The following is a 21,715-nucleotide window of genomic DNA, read 5'->3' on the forward strand; positions in this document are numbered from 1 at the left end:
GTGTGTGTGTGTGTGTGTGTGTGTGTGGTGAGTCACAGCGTAAAGTGTATTTCTCAGGGGAGCTGTGATCAGAAAGTTTGGAAGTCACTGGACTAGAGGACACTATCCTATAGGTGTGTAAGTAATTGGCCAACAATTGTGGAAATAAAAGATGCTGAGATTTTTATAGCTGTGGCCTGCTGGTGCCATAGGCTATGAGGATCGAGCTGCTTCTTCCCACTTATGCCAAAGCAACCCACTTAACCCTCAGTTATTTCTTCTTCTCTAGCCTAATTTAATTTTGTATATTTTTATTCTCTTCTTTTTTCTCTCTTCTGTTTCCCTCTTCCCTCTCTTCCTTCTTTCTTTCCCCCTCTATTTCTCCTCTGTTCTCCCCCTTTCGTTCCACCGTGTTGCCTTGTGGGTACAGATTTCATTGACATGCTTTCCCTCACGTCAGCACTAAAGACATCTAAGATATAGTTAAGCCTTTACAATAAATGCTGCAGACCTTTTCTACTCAGTGTGGGCCATTGGCCAGCTGCCTCAGCATCACCTGGGAGCCTGTTAGAAGGCGGTAGCTCAGGTCCTGCCTCAGACTTCCTGCAGTAGAATCTGCATTTTCACAAAACACTGTGAGTCTTATGAACAGTCAAGTATGAGAAACACTGCTATAGCACTGACCACCTTCTTAAACTAAAGGAACATCAGAAAAATCTGTCATCAAATCCTTAAACCCACTTATCCACAGATGCTTCCCATCATCATGGTCACAGAAGGTGTTCCACTCCTTGGAAAATAGATGGGTTTAGGGGTGGGGCAGGTGTGGAGAAATGGGGGTTTGGATGTCTACATAGGGGAGGTGGTGGCTTTCCCTGGGCCTCTGGACAAAGGATGTTTACTTATGGAGGCAAACGTCTGGCTGTCTTGATAAATATCAAGTCTTCTCTTGTTTGTCAAGGCATGATGGGTGATGTGGTTTGTGATTTCACGACCTGTTGTATGTTAGACACCAGCTTGAGCACATGGTGGTTGGTTTCATTTGGCTCGGAAAGGGGTATCATTCTACTTGTTTTCCTTCCCTGGGAAACATGGAACAACTTGGAGGTCATCCACTGAGGATGCATCTGTTACAAGGAGGGTGGCAAGTCCTTGATTTCTTGGGACAGTCCCAGGTTGACACCCACTTCCCAGAAAAAAATTATTAATAGTGGCCACTTTTATGTTCAAATGTGTCTCCCATAAATTGTGGTCACACCAGTTATAATAGATTCCAGAAGGAAGCAGACCTCTCTAAGGGACAGGGTAAAAATGAATCTAACAAATGGGAGAGAGAAACACCCCTGATTCTATTGGTTGCCAAGGCCCAATGCCAGAAAAAAGATTTCCCTTCAGTCAATGGCACTGATAGTAGATATTTGAGGGTGTTTTGGTTAGCTGGAGTGTTTTGAGCAATTCCCAGATTAATGCTACTTCTAAGATTTTGCCTTATCATCTTGGTCTACCTTCTGGCTTCTCCAGGTTGGGTTGTCTTTCTGGCTCGGTTGCCTCCACCTAGGACGAGGCCATGTTTTTGGCTCCCTTGAACTTCTGTTGCCACCACAGGGAAGAACGCATTTCTGTGAATCTTAGATGGCTTCTTTGGTCTTTGCGTCTCCTGATTCACACTTACAATAGATGAGAGAGTGCGCCAAAGAGCTGAAATGCTTTATACTCTAGATTGGGAATCAGAAGCTAATTTATAAGTGCTAGCAAGGAGGCACAACACGTTTAGACCAATTTATGGCACTGAAATTCTGAAGCCGAAACTAGATTTGACACCAGATGGTTATGAGCGGTAAGATGGAGAGCCCTCAAGACACAATCTTCCCAGGACTTCCCAGCATATTCATTTTCGATTCTTCCTGATGCATTTGAAGGGCCATAAAGCAGATCGCATGATCCAGTGCTCTAGGCTCTGAAGCTCCTCCTTGCACTTGGCTCCTGCCTAGTTAAGGTGGGGCTCAGAAAATACTTTTTCCCTTCCTGTCCCACCCAGAAGCCACTAGGCGAACATTCTGGTGGTACTAATGGAACTTCAGAGCTGAGTTTTGTTTCTCAATCCTGGGACAGGCCCTGGCAGATCTGAGATGAGGAAGCACAAACAGGTGGGCTCTGAGGGATGTCTACTCTTGGCTGGAACACATTGTGATGCTGTCTCGGGGAGTTGGTATTTATTTTTCCAGTCATGCTTAGTGCTGGGAGGTGTTAGATTTCATTAAAGCCTTCATGACTCATGACCCCAGGAGAGCTTGGATTTCATTTCCCCACCTCCTCAACCCCATTTGCCTTGCTCTTCAAAATGAAAATAGCAGAATCTCTTAGAGTGGGCACTTGTTGAAAGGGACGTCTCTTGATCAATTAGAGGGAAGCCCTTTACAAACTCAAAAGCACCACCTTGTTGGGAGGTGGGATTGTCATTCTGAGGAATTTGTTTGTGGACGTTGATTTTCCACAAATGTTTTTGAATAACCAAACTAAACTTATCTTTCAAAACAGTCCCATTGGAGGCTTGTCTCCTTTCTCAACATTTGCTGCAAGTGCAAGGGCTCAGAGAGTATTTGGAATTACCTTTAGAGCCAGTTTTGGAGACACACGAGAGATTTGGTTCCCATTAAGTTTTACCTCATTTTTGACCTAAACACCCCTGTCTGGCTTGGTCTCCACGCTCATTCATCAGACTTGGTACGAGATGTCAGTTGGCTTTTCCAGAAATCAAAACTTCCCTCCATAGGTTGGAGTCTTGCCATTATTGAGGAGATTTAATAGAGTATTACTAAGACTTTTCAGGCAAGTTCCAAAGGGGAGTTTTAGAAATTCACTGAATTTTAAGCTATGTCTCTGGGACAAGGGTCCAGCTTTAAGAGATGACCAGTGTGGAAGTCAATACTTATTTGGAAAACACACACACACACACACACACACACACACACACACACACACACACACACACATACACACTCACAGACCAATAGATATATTACAGAGATCTTAATCATGTCACCTCTTACCATTACCCTAGTGTATTAACATACAATTTTTTGTTATTTATCTTGTTTGGTTTTGTTTGGGCAAGAGTAGCCAGAATGTAATCAGTAATTTGTTCATTAACTCATTTATTATTTATTCATTGATTCAGTCAGTCAGTCAAAATCTGCTTGGCATTTGACTTTCAATAGCACAAAAAGACATGGTCACTGACCTGATTGCAATAGGAGAGATAGTTGAACATTAATTAAAGAATCACCCCAATAAATGTAAATAAAATAAGACCCACTGTGATAAGTGCTGTGGAGGAGAGGAACATACATGGAGCTAAAGATAGTCTAAAGGAGAACGTGCCTGGACAGGAAGGATCTGAAGGAGGAGGGGCAGGGATTTGGTGAAGGGGAGGGGAGTGTAGGCGCTTTCCAGGTAGAGGACAGCTTATGTAAACCTCCTACAGCAGGAGAGATGATGGAGCATTGGAAGAACCGAAAGAAGTACAGTGTGGTGTCTGCTCAGAGCATGGCAGGACATGAGGATGGAGACACCAGCAGTGGAGAGACCACATGGGACCTTATAGGTATGGGGACCCCAGGATTTCTTGTCTAGACCAAAACACCTGTGAACGTAAGATGAAGGGCTATTGATAATGACCCGAATAGGCATAAATTCCAACCATTATGAGCAAACCAGGACATATGCTCCTCTTACTTAAAGACCGTGCTAGGGATTTTGGTCTTCATCTCAAAAGCAGTGTTAAACTGAGTTTAAGTTTGGGGATGAGAATGAGGGCAGGATCGCATTTCGAAAAGATCTTCCAGGTTACACGGTCAGGACAGCACTGGTGGTCATTTCCTTAATTACCAAGAGCCCTAGTTTGATTTGGATAAATCTTTATGCTCCAACCTCCCTTCTCTGCTCTCATCCCAGTGCTCAGCACACATCTGTGCAGCAGCTGCACAGCTGGGATTCCAGAGGCTCCGCCTAATTTGTAGAATGATGGGGACGGTGCCTGGCAATGGAGTGCTTCCATTAGAGCTGCTCATGTTCACGTTGTAAGCTTGATGCCTTCCACATGCTCCTGTTTTATTCTGACCCTCCTGGGGTCAGGCCAGTAATTAACTCTTTGGAGGAATTTGGTCCAACCTAGTGTCTTTCATGGCTAAAAGTTTCAGAAAAATGGGGCCTGTGCATGTAAATCAATGGGAACAATGTCTTGAACCCACAAGGGGCTTTATTCACATGCCGACGTCTCTTCTTGAATTTCTTCTCTGTTTTTTTTTTTTTTCCTGCACTAGACTTGATCTTTTCTTTTCTTCTTTTTTTTTTTTAGAGTATAATTGCTTTACAATGGTGTGTTAGTTTCTGATTTATAACAAAGTGAATCAGTTATACATATACATATGTTCCCATGTCTCTTCCCTCTTGCATCTCCCTCCCTCCCACCCTCCCTATCCCACCCCTCCAGGCGGTCACAAAGCACCGAGCTGATCTCCCTGTGCTATGCGGCTGCTTCCCACTAGCTATCTACCTTACGTTTGGTAATGTATATATGTCCATGCCTCTCTCTCGCTTTATCACAGCTTACCCTTCCCCCTCCTACTAGAGAATGGTCTTCTCTGTCTTTTGTAGAATGGCAGAATTAAAGGGGGATTTAAGAGATATGAATTCCTTCCTAGGCCCACTAGGGAGTGGTCGTCCCAGCTCTGACTGAGCTCTTCTGGGGACCTGGAGCGTGTCCCCTCCTAGGATGCTGTCCTGGCTTTGCTCACTCCCCTCTCTCTCTCCATTTCCACCCTTCCAGCCTGAGCCACCATCTTCTCTCACCTGGACCACTGCAGTGGCCTCTACTGGTCTCCCTGCTTCTGCTGCAGCCTCTCTCCTATCTATTCTCCACACCGTGGCCAGAGGGCTCTTTTAAAAACAAAACTCAGTCAGGTTGGTCCCTGTTTAAGCCTCTTAACAGCTTCTCATTGCCTTCTGATTAAAATCTACTCTTCTTATTCTCCCCACAAAGCTCTGCTTTCTACCTATGTCTCCAAACTTCTCTCTCATTGTTATCCCCCTCACACGCTGTGTTCCAGCCCCAATGCCTTCTTTCGTTTTTTCAGACACACAAACTCGTTTCTTTGCCCCAGAGCTGTTGCCTGGAACACTCTTTCCATGACTATGAAACTGGCGCCTCATTCCTTAGGCCTCCACGAAACGGCACCTACATGGAAAGGTTTGTCCTGACTGTTTGCTTGTGGCGCATTCCTCTTACTCACCTTTGTCCTTTTATTGTTTATGACATACAAACTTGTAATTTTTTGTTAGTTTCATTGTTTGTTTTGCTTCAGTCTGTCTCTGAGGGCAGGGACCATGACTGTCTTGCTCACAGCTGTATCCTCAGTACCCAGCACAGCGCTAGCATGTAGTAGGTGTGCTCAACAAATATTTGTGGAATAAATGAACAAATGACAGTGGATTACTTTTTGTTTAACAGCTCCATGTGCTATGAAGTAACTTTTCTTTTTAAAAAATGAAGTAGGGCTTCCCTGGTGGCGCAGTGGTTGAGAGTCTGCCTGCCAATGCAGGGGATACGGGTTCGAGCCCTGGTCTGGGAAGATCCCACATGCCGCGGAGCAACTGGGCCCGTGAGCCACAACTACTGAGCCTGAGCGTCTGGAGCCTGTGCTCCACAACAAGAGAGGCCACGATAGTGAGAGGCCCACGCACCGCGATGAAGAGTGGCCCCCGGGCTTCCCTGGTGGCGCAGTGGTTGAGAGTCCGCCTGCCAATGCAGGGGACACAGGTTCGTGCCCCGGTCCGGGAAGATCCCACATGTCGCGGAGCGGCTGGGTCCGTGAGCCATGGCCGCTGAGCCTGCGCGTCTGGAGCCTGTGCTCCGCAACGGGAGAGGAAAATGAGAGGCCCCCGCTTGCCACAACTAGAGAAAGCCCTCGCACAGAAACGAAGACCCAACACAGCCAAAAATAAATAAATAAATAAATTTATAAAAAATGAAGTGATTTCTTATTAGAACCTTATATTCATCGTTATCTGTGATTACAGTTCTCTTTAGAATTCCCTTTTCATAATGAAGCCCCTTCCTGCCCCCATATTTGAAGACCATTACCTTGTCCATTCTAAGGTTTCTTTTCTCTCTTCAGAAAATCCCAAGATCTGAAGTTACCATACGATCCAGCAATCCCACTCCTGGGCATATATCTGGAAAAAGACAAAAGGTCTAATTCAAAAAGATACAGGCACCCCAATGTTCACAGCACCACTATTCACAATAGCCAAGACATGGAAGTAACCTAAGCGTTCATCAAAAGATGAATGGATAAAGAAGATGTGGTACATATATTCAATGCCATATTACTCAGCCATAAAAAAGAATGAAATAATGCCATTTGCAGCAACATGGATGGACCTAGAGATTATCATACTAAGTGAAGTAAGTCATACAAAGACAATTATATCACTTATATGTGGAATCTAAAAAAAAGTACAAATGAACTTATTTACAAAACAGAAATAGACTCACAGACATAGAAAACAAACTTATGGTTACCAAAGGGGAAGGTGGGGAGGGATAAATTGAGGATAAGGGATTAACAGATGCACACACACTACCATAAAAAAAAATAAATCCTTAGTTCTTTCAACTCTTACCCTATAATGTGCTATCTTCTTTGATGCACCTTATTGTTCTTTCAGCCTATCAAATTCTTTTTGGATTCAGAACCTGTCATCTACCATAGTGGCTATGCTTCCCACCTCCTGGGCCATTCACACACTTGATAAATATGCTAGCTCAGAAAGTATGTTGACTGTCCTTAGGGAGAGTCCTTTCTTCAGGCATTAATAACTTAATGAGCCCATGGAAAAAATTAGAGACCTTTCCATTAAATAGAAAGCCAAGAGTTAAATGCTTCAACTAAGAAACAAAATCTGTCTATAGCTGTCTAGGTAACATTTGCAATTGGACGCATTGGCTACTTCACACACTGAACATATTTGAAAGGAAAGTTATAAATTATGATACACAATAGTAGGTGGTCATTTAAATGGTGGTTTTGCAGACTATGTCTCAACATAGAAGAATGATTCTGCTATGTGATATATGGTAAATGGCAAGAACACAATGCAAAATTATGTTATGAGCAAATTTTCTTCTCTATCTTGAAATATGTGGCCTTCTCATTTATAATGAAAAACATACATTTATACAAAGGCTTTACTTACATTCCTGTCATAAAATTCAGTGCTTTATATTAAAGAACCTGGCTTTCTCACAGAAATAGGGATTAGGAGATGTTCTGTACATACAACTGGGAGAATCAAACCCCTTCTATCTTATCACTCAGAGGGCTTAAAAATATGTTTGTGTCTAGTTTTCTAAGTCTGTGGTTTCTTTCTTTTGAATGGTTCTGACACTGTTTTTCTATGCAGCTTATTTTTAGGAAAAAGATGTGAAACAGGTAAAGTTTTTTTTTTAATTCCCCTTTTCCTTTGACCTTTTCTCTGGCCTCCAGTAATGACATCACACTGTCCCTACCAGAGCCACTGATTTCATTTGCAGACCTCCTCTTCCTTCTCCTGACCTGTACCAAAGCTTACCTGTCCTGAGTGCCCTTTCCTCATAGCATCTATCTCTGTCTCATTATGCATATTTCCTCAATGCCAAAAGATTATTCATCATTATAAAAATCTATAAGGTTCAGAAAAATATAAAGAAGGAAAACATCATTCGTTTCTCAATCACCAGAAAGCGTCCCTCTATTAAAAAATACACACACACACACACACACACACACACACACACACACACACACATCAGAAATCATTTGGTTTAAGGAGTTTATGGATGGTAATGACTTAGTCTCTCTTTCCCCTGTGGTAACTCTTTCTCATTCCAAATCAATAGTGGTCTTTAAATTCCTGATATTGGTGGTCACTCTACTCACTGTAATAGGGCGGCCAGAGCATTTTCTTAGGAAGAAAGGCTGTTAGCCTTCTTCAGATGAAACTAGAAAGGCAGCCACTTACTCCGTCTTCTTGGAAGTACATCCCTTCTCCTCAAGACCCCATGTGGGGAAGATGCAACTTAATACTCTTCCCCTATTTGTTCATTCAATTACGCATCTCAGTCTTCACTTCCCACTCCGAGGCAGCTCTCCAACTCCCAACGATGTTTATTCGGGACAGGCCACCCAGCTAGTCTAAGTCTTCTCTGGATTCCTACTATACTTTATTGTCTCTTTTGATTGCCTTTTTCCAGCCTTACATTTTCTTTGAGTTGTTTCTTGTAAAGAAGACCGGCTTTTCATCCAGACATGACTCCAAGGGCCAAATCTGTGCCTTGCCCAGGAAAATCTCATTTAATCCAAATCCTTGAGGCCGTAGGGCTGGTGCCTTTTACTGTAAATGTACACTCAAAACAAACTGAAATTCCCCCCCACACCCCCAGAATGTACCAAGATAACATTCTTCTTTCATGCCTTCATAATAAAGACTAAAAAATATCACGAAATTTTCCATATTTTTAAAGTACTTGCAGTTTCAGCCTTCTGGAAAAGGTTCTTATTGCCTAAATTTGACAGTTGAATTTGATAGGATCCAAGTTTGCATCATTTCTCTTATTCTTTATCCCCAAGACTTGACCTTTAGTCATCAACAGCACTTAACATGTCCAAGTCGATGATGAAAATGACGATGAGAGATGATGTCAGTAGAGCAACAGCATCTCAAAGTCATGCAGGACCTACTCCTGTCCAGGAGGGTTAGGAAGGCAGCAGCCCCAGATCAGGGAGGTAGATGCAATGAGCTTCCAAGGAAGAGTGTAAGTCACATGCAACCTTTCATGCATGTGGGGTGGGGTGCTGCATTGTGGTGCTGCGTCCCAGAGACTCAGCTCTTGACTAAGGGCAGAAACTCATTTCACTGTAGGTTTTTTTTCCCCCAACATCTATTCATTCATTCTCTTTTGAACTCCTCTGGGCATATGATTGAGAAGCTACTGTTGAACATGGAATGGGTGATAATATAGAATAGAGATTCAGTTTGGCATATAGAAAGCGTCCAGTAAATGGTGGCTGGATAAATTAGTACACACATTTGAACCCTTTCTTTGTCTCTAATTTCTTGAGCGACATTGGAAAGCTATTTAACCTCTCTAAGCCCAAGTTTTCTGATCTGTAAAATGGGAATGTTAGTACCGTTCTTATAGGATTGCTGTGAGGATTAAATGAACAAATGCATGTAAAAATCACAGAAAACAGTGATTTTTATAAAGTAAAATAGTAACAAAAGTAGCAGTAATCCTTGTAATAGTTGTTATTATTGGTTTTGGTATGTAATACCAATAAGATAAGATGCCTTCTAGTTATATTTTGGTATATTGAAGTTTTTATTGTATTTCTCCTCTATTGTCACAATCTAGGTTGCCCAGTACATGTCTGAGTACACTGAACGGTATCAATCAATGTTTGTTGCTGGACCCTTCCAAAGACAAAATTAAAATCTCTTCCTTTCATTCTTTGTCTAGCCCTTCAAACCATACAGCCTCTCTCATTATTCACTGGATTATCGCAGGGAATGTGATTAATGGTGGCAAACTGTTTCATGTATGGTGAACAACAGATAACTCCTATAATGCTGAAATTGTCATTTATGTCATGGGTATATTTCTCAGAAGGAAATGCTTAATGATTGCAAGAGGTTGATCTGCCCTAGCTGGAAGCAGTGACCTCCAGTGGTGTGATGAAATCTGGACAACAAAGGAAACAGGTTCTTTGAGGGAAAATGATCAAGCTCTCTAGAAACATCTTAATCTACAAAGTCCTGTATCCATTTTGTACTTATTGGTCTTACAATGGGCTACTCGTCCTGATATTCTTGCTCCTCTGTTGTCCCCATCCCCCCACCTTGATTCTGGGCTTGGCCAAGTGACTTGCTTTGGCCGATGGGCCATTAATAAATGTGATGCAAGCAGAGGCTTGATAAACACTTGCACGTGGGAACATGTCCTCTAGAAACACTTCCTCTTAGCATCCAGGCTCCAGGCTGCAAACAAGCTCCGGATCGACCACACTGAGTGATGAGAGGCCAATGGAAAGATGCTGAAGTATGAGAGCCAAATTAGACATTCCTGCCTCAGCTGAGCTCACAGCTGAAGGCAGCACTTGAATGACTGCTACACTCTACCCTCTAAGGAACAGATAAACCTCCCAGCTGAGCCCAGTCAACCACAGACTTGTGGAATAAAATCATACATTGTTATTTTAAGCCATCAAATTTGGGGTAGCTTTCTTTGTAACAACAGATAGTGGCTACTCAGTCTCTTCCCTCCCTTCCTCCAGAACCCATGGGCAGACCAAATGGAAGCTTCCCTCATATATGTCCAAAAAATACCTTGGTGTTCACAGTAGTCAGCCCATGTCTAGCCTGGGAAGAGATTAGTCATTTCCTCAGATACCTTCATTTTACAAATGCAAATCCTGAGGCTCAGAGAGAAGAAGTAACTTGTCCAAAATCACTTGTCTAGGTCTCCTGATCTAGCAGCCAATGTTCCTTCCATGAAGAGCCTTCAGAATATCTTTGGTTTCAATGGGAATTTCAAACCAAAATCATGTCATAATGTCCAATTTGTATATAACAGTTTTTATCTACTCACACAACAATCTCTGTTGGCTGGACATGATTCTTTTCGAATTTGAAAAAGAATAATCTAATTACATCATGAGAATCATGTTGTCTGTGGAAACAAATAGCTAATTTAACACAGGGAATAAAGTGCTGGCAAAAATACAAATGCGTATCTCAAGAAGAAAGAGAAATGTTAATAATTCACATTGATTCTTGTTAAAGTTACACTAGGCCTTTAAGAGTACATGTTATGCCTTACCTACTTCTGCAAACACACTCATTCAGCACCACTCTATTGGGCATTTCCCTCGTGCCAGGCACTATGGTGGACGCTGAATATACAGTGAATGAGATAGTCTTAGACCTTGAGAGCATTTGAGACGAAAGTGACTTTTTCGAGCTCACAGAGCTAGTTAGTGTTAGACCTGGGGCTATACCTGAGGGCTGGGTACCATAGTGCCTGCCAACCAAACGCACGATGGCTGTCTGGAGATGTCTCTCTGGAGTTGTCACTCATGCTTAATTTTAGTAAGTATGGCCTTAACAGGGGACATTCTCCTCAGGCCTCTATCTTCTTTTCAGATTATGGTAGTGATTTCTGAGGGCTATGTCATCGTTTACTCTAAGACTTCCTTTTATGTGTCAAGAAAACTTTCTTGGAGATTAGACTCAGCTCTTCTCTCTCTCATTCACTAAGGCAGGGGTATGATCTGTGCTATAGTGTTACAGTTGCATTCCTAAGAAGCCTTTTCAGTACAAAAAATAATCTTAAAAATCATTTTTTCAAAGAGAAAGTGTGGGAGTTGGGGCTGGAGCATTCAGACTCACAACAATAGGGTAATTTTGCCCACAGGCATTTCAATAATACCGGTGTTTTTATAGCTTTAAGTCTATAGTTATAAAGCTAGATATTCCTAGGTAAATCCAGCCTTCATTACATCTAGCTGTTGATCAAGAGGAAGGGCCTTTGCTTTTCAATCCTCATCAAGACCATCATCGGCACAAAGCTTCTTAGCCATTTTTATCACATTTTTCACCCATTGTTGGATAAACATATCCCAAAGTCACTCCAACAAAGCAGCTGACAGCAAGGTTTTTTTTCCTCTTTGTCTGTTATAATGTTAGGTCTAGCGTTACAACCATGTGCATAATGGAAATCATGTGTCCCATTATTTATTTGACAAATATTTTTTGATGCCTACATAGTCAGGCACTGGGCCAGACACCGGGGATATAGTGGGAAGCAAGCTAGACAAGTCCCTGTTGTCATGGAGCTTGCATTCCAATAGAGGAGATGGTCCCTAAACAGAAAATACCCAATATAATGTCACATGGTGTAAGTGGTAGGGAGAAAAATAAAATAAAGCAGAGAGGGACCAGAGACGGGATCAGGCTGAATCTTGGGAACAATTGAATGGACTTTGGGTTTTCTTCTGAGTGTGATGGAAGCCGTTAGAAGTATTTGAGCAAGGGAATGACCTGGTATGATTGATATTTTAGAAGACATCTCTGGCTTCTTGAGAACAGATGACAGAAGGTTCAAAGAGATAGCTGGGGAGAGTTAGGAGGCTGTTACAGCCTGGGTTCCTCCACAAAGCTGAGCCTGAAGCAAAGGCTTGTGTGTAGGTAGTTTGTTTTGGGAAGTGATCCAAGCAACAGAAGTGGAGGACTAGGGAGTAGTAGACTAGAAAGAAGGCAAAGTCAATCCAGTGGTGTGGAAGATGCTGGTAAACTCTGTAGATACCTGGGCCTATATCCCACTGGGGACCTCTAAGGCCAGGTGGGGATACACTTCTGAACTATTTAGCTCCTGCCTCCATTGGTCCAGGGTCATTCTTGCGGGTGTTAACTCCCTTGCAGTGGCAGGTTTGGGCATAAGGCAGGATGACTGAGTGGTTCCCACGAGCATCCCACATTCCAAGCAGCAGGAACAGAGCAAGAGTCTGTGGAAGTTGGTACAGTGAGGGCAGGCTGTATTCAAGAGGCATTTGATACAGAAGCTAGTGTAGCGAGAGGTGATGGGGCCTCAGGATGGCAGTGATGAGGTCGTGAGGTATGGACAGAGCCATGGGTTTTATCCAAATTACTTAGTGAAAACTTGCATTGGAATAGAAGTATCTGTATTTTCGCAGTGAAACAGACCACCTTGCGTCTGTGATGTTATCTCCACGTTCTAGGCATGCTCTCATTCCCACTCACACAGCTACCCATTTTGTAGGTGTCAAAGTTTACTATTTAAAGCAAGGAAATGGATGAAGATTTAATAACCTGCAAACAAGTCTCTTTCACCTTATATGTCTTCTGTGTTTAAAATATTTGATAGATTGTAGAGGCGAATGAAGGCAATGTCATGGGAATACACTCAAACTCGCCACATATTTGGACAGGAAAGTGCACTTTGGTTTAGACAAATGTATGAAAGCGTAGAAGACTTACAGACAATTTCAAAAATGTCTGTTAAAAGTTAAAAAACAAAAGATTATCCCTCCATTGGTCATGGTTGTTCAAGTTTCTTATATCATACTAACCCAAGGCCAGGAATACAAATTTCATGGCATGAAACTCAACATTTGGAAAAATAATATGCATTAGGGCATTTCTCAGGAAAAGAAAAACATCTGTAACTTGTTTAAAAAAAATCCCCTTTTGGATGAAGGTGCCTAGGAGAGTGATTCTGGAGAAGAGCAGTCCCCGTATTGAAGGGGTGGAGTTGAAACACATTATGGCATCAGAGGTTGCTGTGTGCCCTCTGGGAAGGGTTTCAGGATACTCTCAGGGAAACATTGTCTCCCTTGCCTAGAACGTGGCTCTTCTGCATTTTCATCATTGTCTACAGTCACTGTAAGCTTTCTGTGTCACCTTACTTGGGCAAAGCATCTGCTGCTACTACTCATTCTCATGTAATGAGCCCTCTTCTGTGCAAGCACTATGTCAAGCTCTATGCACACGTATGCATTGATAAATAACACATGTTTTCTTAGTAGATGATGTGAGAATTCTTTGTGGAGAGGGACATCTTTTGCAGAAAAGTTTCTTCAACCCACCTAGCTGTGGAAGGAAACCTCTAGGAACTGGGGGAGGATAGTGTCAGGATATTTCCAGGTTTAAAAATAAGGAGAGCTCTTGTGTTTGCAAGTAAGATAAAAGGGACATGATAAAGGATCCAAGAACTGCCGCATGTACAGGGTGAGGGGCAAGGAGGCACCCCATGGCTAGAGCCAGGAGGAGTGACTTGCGGATAAAACCTGTCTAATGGGAACACTTTCAAGTGAATCATTTGTGCTCCTTGTGCTGTAAGCCCTCCTGATGACACATCTTTATTAAAATTATGAGTCATGATTTTCAGTGAATGTTTGGTTTCAAGGTGGACTTGGAGATGACACTCTCGGGCTTCACAGACATGGAGGAGAAAAGCTAACAACTGGTTTACGCTCAAGAATCAAAAGAGTGAGCAGGTACAAACAGGGATTTGAATCCTACCTCTAAAACAATGTTTTAATTTTTCTCCACTTGCCCTTCCTGGTCTATCCTCAGCCAGCTCCATGCCCCGTGAGGCTGATCTCTATGTTCTAAGTCACCTGGGCTCCCCTGACCTCTAACTTGCAGTTGGGTTTGATCAATGAGATGGTAGGTGCTGACAGAGGATTAGAAAATGGGAGAAAAGATCAGGATGTTCATCCCCTCTCTCCTTTCCTGCCATGCTGTGGTTTTGGCAGTGGCTGGGTTTCTGTCTCTGTGGCCATCTCTCCTCTGTGTACATCTCTCACCTGGTTTCAGTTACTCTTCTCTTCTCATATCCCTTCATGCCTAGAGGTGATAATGACCTTTTGTTGGGTAGTCCCTGGATCCATCACTTATACTTGTTCCCTTAATTCTGCCCACACCTTTTGTAAACATTCTATTTCCCCTTTGAACATCTGTACCTCTTTGATTACAGAGAGCGACCCTGTGCAAGTTACTTAACTATTTTGTGCCTCTGTTTTCACATTTGCAAAGTGGGGTTGGTATTACTGTGTATCACATGGGATTGATTGTATATGTTAATTTGTCTAAGTCCCTAACAAAGTTTGCATGTAATAATATAGTAATTATATTCTTTATTACGGTAACAATAAGTAAATAACGTTTCTCATTTAATCCTTAAAATAACTCTATAATGTAGGTATTATTTTCCTTATTTTACATGTAGAGAAACTAAGACCTAGTGAAGTTTAGAGAACATAGCTGTGTCTCAAAAATCAGGTCAGATTCAGAAGCTATTTTTCACCTCATTGCATAAAATGAGGTTTCCTGCCTAGTTAAAGAAGAGAGGATAAATGGTAAGATTAATAGCTTGGAAAAAACATACTGAAATACCCTGGTGATGATGGACTATTCAGCAGATTTGTTTTTAAAGAAACCAATCTCCTAGAAATGACTTTGGATAGTAGAAAGAACATTTATCAATGTCATGTCAATCATGTCTTAAAATATGGCTTTCCCACCCCCCCCCAAAAGAGCTTGTCACTTATAGTTTTATTTCTTTAAGCCAATTGTTTCTTTTTCCTTTGGTTTATGGACCTTTCCTTTTAAGTATGCTTTTATGTCTTTGAGCCTTGATTCTGGTAAAGGACTATTTCCATCTTCCTTATTGCTCACTGAAAAGATCTGAAGTCCTGTGACTAATGAACACTTCTCACTCTCATTTTCCAAGGTAGGGCTTTTGCCAATGGAAAAGTGAAACTGGAAGGGCTCAGTTTCACATTAAACCTTCATTGAGAGACCTGACTGTTGTGTGAGGGGAGACAAGGAGACAATGAATGTAATCAAACTGGATTTGTCTAAGCCAGTGATATAGCATCTCCTGAAACTTCCTTTGAAGGAAATAAATTCCTTTTGGCTTCTACAGCTTGGGGGAGGTATTATCTTGCAGACCGAAAACAAAATGATGGGCCCCAGACAAAGACAACCTGGTAAAATGTGTGTGCCAAGTTCTAGTCAACAGTATCCCTGCAGCCACTGGACCAGAAAGAGGAAGTGCAGGGTGGCTGTGTCAGAAAGGAGATTGGCCAGAGGTATCAAGAATGATGGTTCTAGACATCAGCAAGATAGCCAAGCAAGATGTCCTTCGTTCATATTTCCCCCTCAACAACAACAATTTGGCATCCATCCACAAACAAAAGTGCCTTTATGGGGGCTGTGGGATCCAGCACCATATGCCAAGGGACTCAGGAAAAGTATCACCCACCTGTGCATTAGGTAATAGTCATACAGACCTCAGTCTCAATTGTAGACCCTATAGTGGCCTGTGAACCAGCTCCAGTCCCTCCTGGCCATTGTCTGCGAGACCTGGAGAATCAGGGCTGTCTTAGACAATCCCTCATGGGTGAGACAGTCTTTGTGGATGCTCAGGAGTCCAGCAGAAAATTTCCAGCACACCACTGGAGCAAAACGAGCAAGCAAGCAAGCAAGAAAGCAAACAAACGTGTCTGGATGCTTTGGAGAGGGTAAGAGGGCCAGTTTAACTTTACTTGTCAACCTTCCCCCAAGGCAGCACAGCTCAGTGCCAAGAGAGCCCTTCTCAGCTGTGATTTCTCCTGGGGTAGGTGGGGGGGAAAGAATTTGAGTGAGCACCCAGCTCCCCAATTGTGCAAGACTCTGCCAAAGAGGCCCACTTCTTTCCCATCCCACCCAGAAGAATTAATATTGTTAAAATGTCCATACTATCCCAAATCAACTATAGATTCAGTGCAATCCCTGTCTATGGTATTCATCATAGAATCAGAAAAAACAATCTTAAAATTCATATGGGACCACAACAGACCTCGAATGGCCAAAGCAATCTTGAGAAAGAAGAACAAAGCTGGAGGCATCACACTTACTGATTTCAAACTATATTGCAAAGCTATAGGAATCAAAACAGTATGGAACTGACATAAAAACAGAGACATAGATCAATGGAACAGAATTGAGAGCCTAGTAATAAACCCCTGAAGATACACTGAACTAATATTTGACAAGGGAGCAAAGAATACTCAATGGGGAAGGGATAGTCTCTTTAATAAATGGTGTTGGGAAAGTAGAGGAATGAAATTGGATCTCTATTTTACACCACTCAAAAAAATTAACTTGAAATGGACTAAAGACCTAAATGTAAGACCTGAAACTATAAAACTCCTAGAAGGAAACATAGGGAGAAAGCTCCTTGACATTGGTCTTGGCAACAATGTTTTAGATATGACACCAAAAGCACAAGCAACAAAAGCAAAAATAAATGAGACTATATCAAAATAAAAAAAAACTTCTACACAGCAAGAGAAATGATAAACAAAATGAAAATGCAATCAATTGAATGGGAGAAAATATTTGCAAACCATCAATCTGATAAGAGGTTAATATTCAAAATACATAAGAAACTCATACAACTCAATAGCAAAAAACCCAAACAATCTGATTAAGAAATTGAAAGAGGAACTAAATAGACTAAATCTTTTCCGAAGAAGACATCCAAATTGCCAACAGTACATAAAGAAGTGCTCAACATCACTAATAATCAGGGAAATGCAAATCAAAACCACAATGAGATATCACCTCACATCTGCTAGAATGGCTCTAATTTAAATAGATATAATAAGTGCTAGAGAGGATGAAGAGACAAGAGAACCCTTGTGCACTGTTGGTGGAAATGTAAATTGGTACAATCACTATGGAAACAAGATGGAGGTTTCTCAAAAAATTATAATAGAAGTACCATGTGATCTAGCAATCCCACTTCTGGGTGAATATTCAAGAAAATGAAACCAGGATCTTGAACATATATCTATACTCCCATGCTCATTGCAGCATTATTTACAGTAGCCAAGATATGGGAACAATCTAAGTGTCCATTAATGGATGAATAGATAAAAATGAGGTTATATAATAATATTCCATTGTATGTATGTGTGTGTGCACATATGAGAAAGAAGGAAATCTTGCCATTTGAACAATATGGATGGACCTTGAGGGCATTATGCTAATGCTAATGCCTTGAGGGCATTTTGTGGTGAAATAAATCTGACAGAGAAAGACATACTGTGTGATATCACTTATATATGAAATCTAAAAAAGCCAAACTCATAGAAACAGTGGAATGGTGGTTGCCAGGGGCTGAAGGGTTGGGAAAATGGGGAGACATTGGTCAAAGTTCTAACAAACTTGGATTTAGAAGATGAATAATTTCTGGGGATCTAAAGTACATCATGGTGTCTGTAGTGAACAGTGCTATATTACATATTTGAAAGTTGCTAAGAAAGTATATCTTAAACGTTCTCACCTCAAATAAGAAATAGTAATTATGTGAGGTGTTAGTTAATCCTACTGTGGTAATAATTTTGCAATATGTGCATGTCAGAATGATGTTGTACACCACAAATTTACACAATGTTAAACATCAATTATATCTCAATAAAGGTTAAAAACAAAAGATTCTGTCCTAAAAGGGTATTGAGGGTAGAAAATTAGAAATTAATTAAATGTGAATTGGGAAAAGGTATACACACACCCATGCACACACACACACACACACACATATATATATATATATAAAATCTCCCACGGAGAAAAATTATCCACTTGAATCCTAACAGGGGAAAGATTAGATAGCATGAGAGAAAAGCCAAGCATAGTACATTTGACTTGACAAGGCTTTGGACAGAGGTCATTATTCACTTGTCTCTTTGTATAAATTCATACCTAATTCACCAACCTCCTTCCTTTCAATATCCCCACTAAACTTGGCTGGTATGGGGTGGTGCCTGCATTAGCACATGCCAGGGGCATTTTGATAAGAAACAATCTTCACATCTCAGTGACAAGTACAGTAAAGTTTATTTCATGTTCGCTTCATGGTCCAAGGAAGATCAGTAGAACAGATTTGCAAGATCTATTTCCTTTTGTCTTAAAAACTGTTTAACCAGTCCTTTTCCCCCTCCCCTAAACTATAGGAGCTGTATAACCAGGAAGAGTCATTGCCAGTGTGGTTGTTGGCTCCATCATCACCAACACCACCGCCACCAACAGGGGAACAAGAGCAACTACTGTTCCCTGAGTGCTACTGTATATCAGTTACCACGGCAAACATCGCACATAGTTTATCTCATTGATCCTTTACAAGGAATGAAGGAATGATCATTAGAAGGAATGTATTATTTACTCCCATTTAATAGGTTAGGAAATCGAGGCTTAGAATCACATAGTAAAGTGGAGCTGGAACTCAGACCCATATCTATTTAAGTCCTAAGTTTTATATTCTTTACCACTTCTTATGTGTACTTTACCATAGCATGTGGTAGCATGCTATGTCTTAAAAATAGAGAAGAAAATGGAAAAAGGTAAAAGGAGACCGTCAATTCAATTCACTTTGCCTTTAGAAGTGGAGAAAGCACTGGAAGATTTAGTTAATTCTTAGGAACTGAATTCATTGTCACCCTGGTGCCTAACTCCTGCAGTCTGAGTTTGCTAGCACACAAGCTATCTCTTTTCCTCACCTACCCAGCAGTGAAACTCAAGCCTTTCCTGGATTTGCATGGAAGCCTCACTCACACAAAGCCATGTATGTATTTACTAGATTTTACTGAAACTTGAGACATGGTGGAGACATAGAAGAACAGTTTATGTTGTCAAAAAGCAAAGAACTTCAAACTGAACATCAGGTATCCCTGTTCCCTGACACCCCTCCCCCAGGTCCCGGGACCTTGCACTGGGTGCTTCTCCCTAGCTTCAGGCCACCTTCTCTCCTGGCCCCTTTCACCTTCTGTCCTGGATTGCTCCCCAAACTGCACATTTTTCTTATTCTGTTAGGTAGAGCCATTCTGTTTTCTCCAGCTTCAAATTCACCTTCATGTTCACCTTTGTGAATCCAAGCCATCAAGGTACTCAACAGAGCAAAAGTGCTTTTTCCATATAACAAGTTCTACCTTGCCTCGAAGACAGATGGTAAAATTTCCTGTCCTACCCTCTCTAGAGCCACCACCCTGGGGAGACTGGGCTCATTCCTGCCAGCACCTGGCAGAGGCTAGCTGTAACCCTGGCATCCCACCCCTCTCCTGACAGCCTGAATCAAGCAGATCCCCTGGAGACTAATTTGACTGGGTCTGGATCTCTGCCTCCTGCTACTTCTGGGCTGGGCTGAGGTTTCTGGAACTCAGGGGACTGCTTTGGGTTTCTGGGCTCCTTAAAGGGCATTTATCACCCTATGAAAACTGCTTATTGAAGGAAACGGTAGGACAGCTTCCCCTTTAAGAGTCTAGCCATGGGAAGTTTGATCCACCTGGGGAGTTTGGATGCGAAAGCCTGTAGACTTTGAGATGGTGGGTCCAGCCTGGTTGGCAAGGCAGTAACAAGGCCAGAGGGAAGATGTAGCCCCTCAAACTCTGAGGACAAGTTCCTGGTGCTCAGGAGAGTCCAAGGAGGGCTCTGTAAAAAATAATGACAGCAGTTAAGCCATTCAGAGGTCCAGTTTTGAGTCGAAATTCCAGATTTTGCTTTTTTTTTTTTTTCACTCTTGAGGTTTGGCTCACCGCTTTTCCCCCCTCTCCTGGGGTCCTGTTGGCACATGAGTGTTGTTAAGGCTTCCTGGGGGTTGGGTGAAGGGTGACCATGTCAAAAAGGAAGGCTAATTGGTTGGAACTCCCCCTCCACCCAATCCAGCTGGCCTGAATCTCCTTGGTTTTTAGTTCTTCATAAAGTGTCTTGGCTTTGGTAGCCAAAGACCAAAGGAATTCAAATTAGGTCTTTTCTTGCTGTCAGTGCTGTTTTGCCCTAGTTTGTGAGGTAGACAGGAGCAGGGTGCCATTGGGACATTTTGCTCCCTACCTGGACCTGGAGCCCAGTTAAGTCCTCCTACAGAGTAATTCTAGGTGGTGACACCCCTAAAGCAGGAATGGCAAAGTCTGGGCACATGTGAGGCTCTTCCCACTCTCACACTTGTGACAGAAATTACTAATGGACCATGGCATTTTTTTTTTTTTCCCCCAGCTGGGCAGAATTTCATGAGACCTCTTAACACAGCTGTCGCAGCAGCTACTATTAGTAATCGAGGTCAGCATAGTTGTCCTAACCCTAAATTGCTCTGAGGCCCAGAGGCATTGCCTTCTTGGTAGGGGATTGGCCAAAGGCAAGGTTAATTGGATAAATTATAGGTTTGCTTCTGAATCTACCCCAGGCCTTCAGGGCTTCTCCTACATTCCTTTTTCTCTCCCTCATTTACCTCCACACCTCGTCTCCTTCGAAATACCCCCTAGCTTCCCAGTGAAGGTTCTCTGATTTCCAAGGTACCAGCTGTCAGTGAGGAAAGGACCCATCTCATCCAACTGAGACTCCCTCAGCCAGAAATTTATACCACTTACAGGGAATCTTTTGGGTTAGGCCCGCAGTTAAAATGAAAAATATGTTATCTAGAAGAAACTGAGCTGTCTAGAGTTTCTGGAATGTTGAGTGGGTGACAGCAGAGTGGTTAAGACTCAGGGTGCTGGAGCAGATAGAGCAGGACTCAAATTGCAGCTGGACCACTTGCTGGGTGACCTTTGAGAAGTTATTTGAACCTCTTAACATCCACTTTCTCTGCAGTAAAATAATAAGTCCTTATCTTCTGTTGTATTGTGAGGATAAAATGAGTTCACGCCTGTAAGGTACTTGGCATAGTTTGGCAAATTCTGGGCACACATGGGAGTCACATCCCAACATGTGGCAGATGTTATTAACAGACCAAGGTACTCAATAAATTTGTGCTGATTTTAGCCTCTACTTGTTATCCACTTGACAAAAAAGGTGACATTAGTTCTCCAAGGTCACACAGCTAATAAGGAACAGAACTGGGCTTTGATGCTTTCTAGTTTACCTTAGAACAGCTATGCTGCTCTTCAGTTTCCTGGAGGGAGAAGTAGCTTCCTCACTTATAAAATGGACATAATATAATTTATCTCGTGTGTTATTGTAAGGATTAAATGAGCCAGTGCTTGTAGCACCTATCATAACAGATCAAGGCTTGTGCTATCAAATATTTGTTATCATCATTGTTACGTTTTTCTGAATCTGCTCTCTCCTCCCCAGCACCTGG

The sequence above is a fragment of the Lagenorhynchus albirostris genome, chromosome 9, assembly GCF_949774975.1.
Source record: "Lagenorhynchus albirostris chromosome 9, mLagAlb1.1, whole genome shotgun sequence".
In the NCBI taxonomy this organism is placed as follows: Eukaryota; Metazoa; Chordata; class Mammalia; order Artiodactyla; family Delphinidae; genus Lagenorhynchus; species Lagenorhynchus albirostris.